Source organism: Bubalus bubalis, chromosome 7 (genome assembly GCF_019923935.1).
Source record: "Bubalus bubalis isolate 160015118507 breed Murrah chromosome 7, NDDB_SH_1, whole genome shotgun sequence".
Lineage (NCBI taxonomy): Eukaryota > Metazoa > Chordata > Mammalia > Artiodactyla > Bovidae > Bubalus > Bubalus bubalis.
Genome location: NC_059163.1, coordinates 83,352,808 through 83,364,758, shown reverse-complemented (window position 1 = coordinate 83,364,758; position 11,951 = coordinate 83,352,808).

The following is an 11,951-nucleotide window of genomic DNA, read 5'->3' as shown; positions in this document are numbered from 1 at the left end:
AATTAGCAAGAATTGTTTCATTTGTCCAGAGAGGGAAATGCCATTACTGTGGCTGGGAGGGTAGTTTGGATCTACCTTCCAACGGATACTCTTTTCTTGTCATTTCTAGATGTGACATCTAGAAATATTGTTCTGCAGATCAATGATGCTCTTTTCATTTTTTAAAAATTTCCCCTATATGTTCCATTTTGTATATTCTATATTATGTCTTCAAGTTTGCTTTTTTTTTTTACTCTTTCAGTGTGTAATATGCCTATTAAGGAAATTATCCACATCCAGATAGTCTAGATTATCATATCTAGTGTATTTTTCCTCTTGGATGTTGTAGTATTTATATCTAAAATTTTAAACACAGTCTTCTATTCTCCATGGCTCTACTTAACTTTTTAAGCATATGAAATGATAATGAAAACAGAATTAATATTTGTATCTGATATTTCTAACATCCATCCCAGTTCTGTGCTGTTTTTATTGAATAATCACTCTCCTTATTATGGGCAAAGTTATTCTGATTCTTTGCATGTTAGAAAAATTTTGGTTGGATGGTAAACATTGTGAAGTTTACCTTGTTGAGTGTTTCACATTTTCAGATTTGTGTAAACATCCTTATGCTTTGTCCCTCAGTGCGGTTAAGTACTTGAGAGCAATTTGATCCTTCGGGCATGGTCATTTTTATTAACGTACGTATTAATGCTCAGTCTAAAGCTAACTGTTTCTAACCACTGAGATATGAACTTCCTCAAGACTCTGCCCATCGTCCCATGGATTAACACTTTTTTCTAGCCTGACTTGCTGGTAGGATTACCTTAAATTCTCTGGAGTGGTGCTGCCTGGGGCTTAAGTAGTTTCCTACCATGTGTGATAAGTACTCTTCTGAACACTCAAGAGATGATGTCATACAGCTGTCATCTCTCTGGCACTTTGCTTTGCAGACTCTAGCTGCCTTGGTTTCCTTGAACTTTCAGCTCTAGCTCAACTCAAGGGGTTCTCAGAGCTCTACATCAATTCCTCTTCCCTGCACCAAAGCCTGGAAACACTCTCAAAGAAATAAGAACCATTTTAAGGTACTCCTCATATATATATATATATATATATATATATATATATATATAATATTGATTTATATATATATAATATTGATTTATATATACATAATATTTATATATATATTATATAATATATCATTGATTTTTATAACATATAATAATATGTATTTTTTTTCAGGCACAGGGGAGAGCAGATAAATTAATCCCTTGAAATTCCTTCTTTACCAAAAGTGGAGTCGTCCATATTCCATATCTTCTTAAGAACTTTTTTCTTTCCCACAGGAGAGTTTCCCAGGTGGCTCAGTAGTAAAGGATCTACCTGCAATGCAGGAGATGCAAGAGACACAGGTTTGATCCCTGGGTCAGGAATGTCCCCTGGAGGAGGAAATGGCAAGCCATTCCAGTATTCTTGCCTGGAAAATCCCATGAACAGAGGATCCTGATGGGCTGCAGTCTGGTGGGTTGCAAAGAGTCAGACACAACTGAGTGACTGAGAATACTCATGCATATTTTCCATAGCATCTGTTGTTTAGGAAACCTTAAGAAAGTTTTTGACCATAATTTCCACCTCTCTAGTTTTAATTTTTATGCCATTTCTAGAACTTTTATATTTTATTTTTGTGTTTTTCAATTCTCTGGGAAAGTTTGCAATCTCACCTTTTAGTTGCTCAAATACACTATGAATATATATTTTAAAAGTCTGTATGTAAGAACTCCGTTCCATGGAGAGACAAGTTATAATATTTCTTTGAATTCTAGTCATGGTGCCTATTCTTGTTCAGTGCCTGCTGAGACGGATTAAATGATATACAGTGAACATGAACATTTATAAACATTATTTGTGGCCTACAATGGTGTATGCATTAGGTTTGCTTCTTGCAGACATTTGATGGGCTAGCAGTTTCAGACCACTTAATAAAATTCAGGGATCCAAATATTTTAAAGTTGAACCTCATTCCTCCAGGGCCAATTTATTTCAAGTTTATATTTATATCTAGAAGTAGAAGAATACCTTTTGGGGTCTCAGTTGAAAGCCTGAACTATTTACTAGGAACCCCCTCTTGGGAAGCCCTAAATTGAGCTAAAATTTCAGTTCCTTTATCACAGTAGTTCTTTATTAGGTTCTTTTTGTTGCAGGAGATATTTGGTATTTATTGCATTTGTGTGTGCTAAATCATTCCAGTTGTGTCCGACTGTTTGTGATCCAATGGTCTGTAGCCCACCAGGCTCCTCTGTCTATGGAATTCTCCAGGTAAGAGTGCTGAAGTGGGTTACCATGCCCTCCTCCAGGGGATCATCCCAACCACCCCAGGGATTACACCTGCGTCTCCCTCATTGCAGGTGGATAGGTTACCATCTGAGCCACCAGGGAAGCCCCAGTTTATATCTATTACCTGGGGAAATTTTAGTTGTTACATTTTGAAAAGAAAGTTTGTTACTTCTGGCATCTAGTGTGTAGAGACCAGAGATACTGTTATACATTCTGCAATGCACAGAAGGGCCCTCACAACCAAGAGCTAGCTAGTGAAAATTTTTAAATACTATTGAAAAACTCTTCCTAGTCCTAGGAGAGTGTGAAAAGTTCAGTTCAGCTTAGAAGCTTCTCAGTTGCTTCTTTTTGAATCAGGAGAAGAATACAGGGAAAGCAACCCTGAATGCCAAACTCACAGTTCTGGTTTTTCTTATTCTTTTTGTTCTTGACCATCATTCTTTTATGCCTTAAGTTTCCCAAGTCTTTGACTTGATGATATTTTTCTTGTCTTTTTCTAGATTCTCAAATTATTCTCAGTAAGAGAGCACTACTAGACAATAATATTTTTCTACATATTAAAACATACCATCTCCTATATTTATATTCCATTTTCCTGTAAAATTTACAAATACTTTAAAACTTTTTTGCTTTTGAATTAATCTGATATTAGATGTACACCAGATTTCAAATTATTTCAAATCAAACCAAAAATTGTATAAAAAATATAAATTATATGAATCTAAAACATCATACTTTTTTTTTTCATTTTTACTCTACTATTTGGAACAAAACTATCCTTTTCTCCAACTTAAAATACTTTCCCCCATGATTTTAAAAACAGATTTAAAAGCCTTCAAATTTCACAGAGACATGTTATTTATTGCGAATATATTAAGTACCGCATTTTAATTTATTACACAAATGCTCTGAGAGAAAAAAATATCTGCTAGTGGCATATTCCAATCACTCAGATATGAAGTGACTTTACTGCTGGGTTTTACAAGTCTAAATAACTTTCATCTAGCTAGCTCAGAGCTACATGTATTATAGCTGATATATAATTGACAGTGGTAATTCTCCTCTCTTTAATGCACTAATTGCAATAAGCATCTTTCAATAAGCTCATGAATACAAAACATCTCTGGTCATTTAGTGACGATATACAAAGTAAACCTTAAAGTCTGACCAGTCCCATTTAATGAATTGACTATCAGAAAGTCAGCTTTCAGTTCAGTTTAGTTCAGTGGCTCAGTTGTGTCCAAATCTTTGTGACCCCATGAATCACAGAATGCCAGGCTTCCCTGTCCATCACCAACTCCCTGAGTTCACTCAGAATCATGTCCATTGAGTCAGGGATGCCATCCAGCCATCTCATCCTCTGTTGTCCCCTTCTCGTCCTGCCCCCAATCCCTCCCAGCATCAGAGTCTTTTCCAATGAGTTAACTCTTCGCATGAGGTGGCCAAAGTACTGGAGTTTCAGCTTTAGCATCATTCCTTTCAAAGAAATCCCAGGGCTGTTCTCCTTCAGAATGGACTGGCTGGATCTCCTTGCAGTCCAAGGGACTCTCAAGAGTCTTCTCCAACACTACAGTTCAAAAGCATGAATTCTTCAGCGCTCAGCCTTCTTCACAGTCCAACTCTCACATCCATACATGACCACGGGAAAAACCACTAGCTTTGACTAGACGAACCTTTGTTGGCAAAGTAATGTCTCTGCTTTTCAATATGCTATCTAGGTTGGTCATAACTTTCCTTCCAAGGAGTAAGCGTCTTTTAATTTCATGGCTGCAGGCATCACCTGCAGTGATTTTGGAACCCCCCCAAAATAAAGTCTGCCACTGTTTCTACTTTTTCCCCATCTATTTCCCATGAAGTGATGGGACCAGATGCCATGATCTTCGTTTTCTGAATGTTGAGCTTTAAGCCAACTTTTTCGCTCTCCACTTTCACTTTCATCAAGAGGCTTTTGAGTTCCTCTTCACTTTCTGCCATAAGGGTGGTGTCATCTGCATATCTGAGGTTATTGATATTTCTCCCTGCAATCTTGATTCCAGCTTGTGTTTCTTCCAGTCAGGCGTTTCTCATGATGTACACTGCAATAAGTTAAATAAGCAGGGTGACAATGTACAGCCTTGATGTACTCCTTTCCCTATTTGGAACCAGTCTGTTGTTCCATGTCCAGTTCTAACTGTTGCTTCCTGACCTGCATATAGATTTCTCAAAAGGCAGATCAGGTGGTCTGGTATTCCCATCTCTTTCAGAAATTTCCACAGTTTATTGTGATCCACACAGTCAAAGGCTTTGGCATAGTCAATAAAGCAGAAATAGATGTTTTTCTGGAATGCTCTTGGTTTTTCGATGATCCAGCAGATGTTGGCAATTTGATCTCTGGTTCCTCTTCCTTTTCTAAAACCAGCTTGAACATCTGGAAGTTCACGGTTCATGTATTGCTGAAGCCTGGCTTGGAGAATTTTGAGCATTACTTTACTAGTGTGTGAGACGAGTGCAATTGTGCGATAGTTTGAGCATTCTTTGCCATTGCCTTTCTTTGGGATTGGAATGAAAACTGACCTTTTCCAGTCCTGTGGCCACTGCTGAGTTTTCCAAATGTGCTGGCATATTGAGTGCAGCACTTTCACAGCATCATCTTTCAGGATTTGGAATAGCTCAACTGGAATTCCATCACCTCCACTAGCTCTGTTCATAGTCATGCTTTCTAAGGCCCAATTGACTTCACATTCCAGGATGTCTGGCTCTAGGTGAGTGATCATACCATTATGATTATCTGGGTCGTGAAGATCTTTTTTGTACAGTTCTTCTGTGTATTCTTGCCATCTTTTCTTCATATCTTCTGCTTCTGTAGGTCCATACCATTTCTGTCCTTTATCGAGCCCATCTTTGCATGAAATGTTCTGTTGGTATCTCTAATTTTCTTGAAGAGATCTCTAGTCTTTCCCATTCTGTTGTTTTCCTCTATTTCTTTGCATTGATCGCTGAAGAAGGCTTTCTTATCTCTTCTTGCTATTCTTTGCTTTCTTATCTCTTCTCGCTATACTTTAAAGTCAGCTTTAGGGAAAGGATTACTTAAATGTTAGATTATCTAAAATATGTTTACATAATTTTAGAAGCAACTCACAATTTCTTTATTTAAACATAACTTTTTTCTCTTTTGTTATTGTAGTCAACCTCCAAAGTTAGAGAAGAAAATATTAATCGTTCCATTAATTTGCTTTATTTTTTCCAAGATTCCAAGATACTTGGTGATTGTTACAGACATGATTATTTAAGTTTCACCCTTTTAAATGTCTCCTTATTATTCCTATATTCTTTCATGTTTTTCATCATATTGATATATTCAGCACTGCTGCATGTTTGCATTCCTTTTATGCATGTATGCATTCATGCATGCTCAGTGGCTCAGTCATGTCCAGTTCTTTGCAACCCCAGTTGCCTGTCCATCTTCTCTGTCTATGGAATTTTCCAGGCAAGAATACTGAAGTTAGTTGTCATTCCCTCCTCCAGGGGATTTTTCCTGCTCAGAGATAGAACTCGTATCTGGTGCATCCCCTGCATTAGCAGGCAGATTCATTACCTCTGTGCCCCCTGGAAAGCCCTAAAGAATCCATCTGCCAGTGCAGGAGACTCTGGTTCAATCCCTGATCCAGGAAGATCCCACAAGCCATGAGCAACTAAGTCCATGTGCCACAATTAGCCACCACTGCTGAACATTCAATAACTTTTAACATTGATCTGATAAAACCTTACATGAGACCAGCAATCAGTAAATTAAGTAGAAACCTGGAAGACTAAACTTTCATGTAAGCATTATAATTTGGATTTTGGTGTGTTATGTACTGAGTTGAATAGTTTCCCCTCAAAATTGGAGTCATGCCTACCTGGAAATATATAAGGAGAGGGAAATTTGGACAGAGAGGCACAGATACACAGGGATAATGACATGTGACAATGAAGGAAAGATGCACCTTCAAGGAAAGGAACCAAGAGAAGCTACAAGAATCAGTAAAGCCCCCCATAGCGCCTTCAGAGAGAGAGAGAGAATAGCCCTGTCAATACCTTGATTTAGAGCTTTTAGCCTCCAGAGATATGAGAGAACACATTTCTGTTTTTAAGCCACCCGGTTTGGGTAATTTATTAGTGTGGGTCTAGGAAACTAGTATATTCAGTATTATAAATCAATCAGAATATTACATTATATTCAGTTCAGCTCAGTTCAGTCACTCAATCGTGTCCAACTCCTTGCGACCCCATGGACTGCAGCACACCAGGCCTCCCTGTGCATCACCAACTCCCAGAGTCCACCCAAACTCATGTCCATTGAGCCAGTGATGCCATCTAACCATCTCATCCTCTGTGTCCACTTCTTCTGACCTCAATCTCTCCTAGCATCAGGGATCTTTTAAAATGAGTCAGTTCTTTGCATCAGGTGGCCCTAGTATTGGAGTTCTAGCTTCAACATCAGTCCTTCCAAAGAACACCCAGGACTGATCTCCTTTAGAATGGACTGGTTGGATCTCCCTGCAGTCCAAGGGACTCTCAAGAGTCTTCTCCAACACCACAGTTCAAAAGCATCAAGTCTTCAGTGCTGAGCCTTCTTTATAGTCCAACTCTCACATCCATACATGACTACTGGAAAAAACATAGCCTTGACTAGACAGACCTTTGTTAGCAAAGTAATGTCTCTGCATTTTAATATGTTGTCTAGGTTGGTCATAACTTTCCTTCCAAGGAGTAAGTGTCTTTTAATTTCATGGCTGCAATCTCCATCTGCAGTGATTTTGGAGCCCAGAAAAATAAAGTCTGACACTGTTTCCCCATCGATTTGCCATGAAGTGATGGGACCAGATGCCATGATCTCCTTTTTCTTAATGTTGAGCTTTAAGCCAACTTTTTCACTCTCCTCTTTCACTTTCATCAAGAGGCTCTTTGGTTCTTCTTCACTTTCTGCCATAAGGATTGTGTCATCTGCATATCTGAGGTTATTGATATTTCCCCCAGCAATCTTGATTCTGGCTTGTGCTTCTTCCAGCCCAGCGTTTCTCATGATGTACTCTGCATATAAGTTAAATAAGCAGGGTGACAATATACAGCATTTCCTGATTTGGAAACTCCTTTCCCGATTTAGAAACAGTTTTTGTTCCATGTCCAATTCTAACTATTGCTTCCTGACCTGCATACAGGTTTCTCAAGAGGCAGTGGTCTGGTATTCCCATCTCTCTAAGAATTTTCCACAGTTTGTTGTGATCAACACAGTCAAAGGCTTTGGCATAATCAATAAAGCAGAAATAGATGTTTCTCTGGAACTCTCTTGCTTTTTGATGATCCAGCAGATGTTGGCTATTTGATTTCTTGTTCCTCTCCCTTTTCTAAAATCAGCTTGAACAACTGGAAGTTCACGGTTCACCTATTGCTGAAGCCTGGCTTGGAGAATTTTGGGCATTACTTTACTACAGTATGAGATGAGTGCAATTGTGTGGTAGTTTGAGCATTCTTTGGCATTGCCTTTCTTTGGGATTGGAATGAAAACTGACCTTTTCCAGTCCTGTGGCCACTGCTGAGTTTTCCAAATTTGCTGGCATATTGAGTGCAGCTCTTTCACAGCATCATCTTTCAGGATTTGAAAGAGCTCAACTGGAATTCTATCACCTCCACTAGCTTTGTTCGTCGTGATGCTTCCTCAGGCCCACTTGACTTCACATTCCAGGATGTCTGGCTCTAGGTGAGTGATCACACCATTGTGATTGTCTGGGTCACGAAGATCTTTCGAGGCCGTTTTTTTTTTTTTTTTTTTTTTTCACAGTGCCAGAAGACGCAGGGAATTCCAGATGAGAGATGGGAGGAGAGTGAAAGTACTTGATAATATTCTGACATGGTGCTGAGCAGTGGCTGTGCAGGTACTGGAGCGGCCAAGAGGAGATACCCCATGTACAAAGTAAGAGAAACCCCACTAAGATAGTAAGTGCTGAGAGAGGGCATCAGAGGGCAGACAGACTGAAACCTCAGTCACAGAAAACTAGCCAATCTAATCACATGGACCACATTTTGTCTAACTCAATGAAACTAAGCCATGCTATTAGGGCCACCCAATACCGACAGATCATGGTACATTATATTAATATTTTATAATTGTATGTTTAAATATATCATAGCCAATGTGCTCAGTCAGTCAGTCATGTCCAACTCTCTGCAGACCCATTGATTATAGCCCACCAGGCTCCTTTGTCTATGGAATTCTCAAGGCGAGAATACGAGAGTGGGTTGCCATTTCCTACTCCAGCATCATAGCTAACAGAAGCTTTAAAAAATTTCTCATTCCAAAATACTATTATTTTATACAAATACATGCCTGTACGATTCTACTAATATTTTCTGAGTTCTGAAATTCAGTGTACCTTTATAATAACTTGATGTGGCTTTCCCACAGAAAGGCATTTTTAGTTTATGACAGAATACATTTTTTATTGTTAAAGAAAGAATTTATTACATTTGCAGTCAAGAACTGGACATGGAACAACAGACTGGTTCCAAATAGGAAAAGGAGAATGTCAGGGCTGTATATTGTCACCCTGCTTATTTAACTTATATGCAGAGTACATCATGAGAAACTCTGGGCTGGAAGAAGCACAAGCCAGAATCAAGATTGCCAGGAGAAATATCAATAACCTCAGATATGCAGATGACACCACCCTTATGGCAGAAAGTGAAGAAGAACTAAAGAGCCTCTTGATGAAAGTGAAAGGGAGAGTGAAAATTTTGGCTTAAAGCTCAACATTCAGGAAACGAAGAACATGGCATCTGGTCCAGTCACTTCATGGGAAATACAGGGGAAATAGTGGAAACAGTGTCAGACTTTATTTTGTGGGGCTCCAAAATCACTGCAGATGGTGGTTGTAGCCATGAAATTAAAAGATGCTTACTCTTTGGAAGGAAAGTTATGACCAACCTAGATAGCATATTAAAAAGCAGAGACATTACTTTGCCAACAAAGGTCCATCTAGTCAAGGCTATGGTTTTTCCAGTAGTCATGTATGGATGTGAGTTGGACTGTGAAGAAAGCTGAGCACTGAAGACTTGATGCTTTTGAACTGTGGTGTTGGAGAAGACTCTTGAGAGTCCCTTGGACTGCAAGGAGATCCAACCAGTCCATTCTAAAGGAGATCAGTCCTGGGTGTTCTTTTGAAGGAATGATGCTAAAGCTGAAACTCCAGTACTTTGGCCACCTCATGCAGAGACTTGACTCATTGGAAAAGACTGATGTGGGGAGGGTTTGGGGGCAGGAGGAGAAGGGGACAACAGAGGATGAGATGACTGGATGGCATCACCGACTCGATGAACATGAGTCTGAGAGAACTCTGGGATTTGGTGATGGACAGGGAGGCCTGGTGTGCTGTAATTCATGGGGCTGCAAAGAGTTGGACATGACTGAGCGACTGAACTGAAGTGAACTGAACAGTCAGCTTTAGAATAACACACAATATACCCAATAAAATGTGTATTTATAGCCTTCAAAAAGAAAGAAAAAAGAGCAGTAATATCTTATTTTTACCAAAGATGACATTTTAACCTTACTACAAACTAATCTCCCCAGTGTTCTGTGCAATTACAGTCTTGCAGTGCATCACAAGCCATGGAGATTGGCAGTGGAAAAAATAAGAACGTGTGCAGTTCCTTAGGAGGGAGGAGGGTTCAGGATGGGGAACACGTGTAAACCTGTGGCGGATTCATTTTGATATTTGGCAAATCTAATACAGTTATGTAAAGTTTAAAAATAAAATAAAATTAAAAAAAAAAAAAAAAAAAAAAAAAGAGGCCAGAAAAAAAAAAAAAAAAAAGAATTTATTGACTTAAATAACCTTGCCTATGTTAAAGATAATTAAAAGAAACCCTAATCTCAAAAATATAAAAGCAGCTCCTGCAGCTCAATTCCAGAAAAATAAATGACCCAGTAAAAAATGGGCCAAAGAACCGAACAGACATTTCTCCAAAGAAGACTAGCAAACACATGTAAAGATGCTCAATATCACTCATTATCAGTGAAATGCAAATCAAAACCACAATGAGGTACCTTTTCATGCCAGTCAGAATGGCTGCTATCAAAAAGTCTACAAACAATAAGTGCTGGAGAGAATGTGGAGAAAAGGGAACCCTCTTACACTGTTGGATGGAATGCAAACTAGTACAGCCACTATGGAGAACAGTGTGGAGATTCCTTAAAAAACTGGAAATAGAATTGCCATATGACCCAGCAATCCCACTGTTGGGCATACACACCAAGGAAACCAGAATTGAAAGAAACACGTGTACCCCAATGTTCATTACAGCACTGTTTACAATAGTCAGGACATGGAAGCAACCTAGATGTCCATTGGCAGACAAATGGATAAGAAAGCTGTGGTACATATACACAATGAAATATTACTCAGCCATTAAAAATGCATTTAAATTAGTTCTAATGAGGCGCATGAAATTGGAGCCTATTATACAGAGTAAGGTAAGTCAGAAAGAAAAACACCAATCAGTATACTAACGCCTATATGTGGAATTTATGCATTGTTGGTAATGATGGTAACCATGTATGGTATATGATAACCCTATATGAGAGACAACAAATAGACACAGATGTAAAGAACAGTCTTTTGGACTCTATGGGAGAACGTGAGGGTGGGATGATTTGGGAGAATGGCATTGAAACATGTATATTATCATAAGTGAAACAGACCATCAGTTCAGGTTCAATGCATAAGACAGGGTGCTCAGGGCCTATGCACTGGGATGACCCTGAGGGATGGGATAAGGAGGATGGTGGGAGGGGGTTCAGGATGGGGAACACATGTACACCCATGGCTGATTCATGTCAATGTATGGCAAAAACCACTACAATATTGTAAAGTAATTAGCTTCCAATTAAAATAAATTTAAAAAAAAGAAAAGAAACCCTTTAAACTTTGTGAAAAAAAAAAGTTCCTGTAGAATTGGTAACATCTCTTTGGTGGCAAATTGAATTTATTTCATACGTTATTTATTTAGTCACTGAATATACTTTTATAATTAAATATTTTTAAATTTAAGTATAAATATTTGATTATAAGGAAATGATGTGAGACTTCATTGAAATATACATATAAACAAAATTTGACATTTTGATGTCTTCGTTATAGATGTCTTCAGCAAATAATTCTAAAATGTGGATAGTTGTGATCTTAGTATAACTTGCCATTCCAGTTGGTTAAGTGTCTTCATATTATATGACTAAACACAGTCATATAAAATCAAACTATAGTAAATGATTTGATGAAATTATACGTCTTGTTTGTGGAAAATATTTTTTTTTTTTGTACAGAAATCCTTTAATTTTCTTTATTTTCACATATTAAAAAGATGAAAGACACTATACAAGTGGCTTTTCATAGCAGATTACACGTGGGTTGGTTCAGAGCAGCTCTCCAGGCCTGCTGGCCTCAGAGGGGCCCCGGCCAGCAGCTGGTGCTCACGTGGCCAATGGGTTGATTTGGATGCAGAAGTGCGCAGCCCTCAGCGTGGAAGGTCCCACCCTTTAGTCTTAAATTAGGTTAAATGGCATTGGTGTCAGTATGGACAGACATGAAGTGTGGCGATCCTGAGCAGCTCCAGTCGTC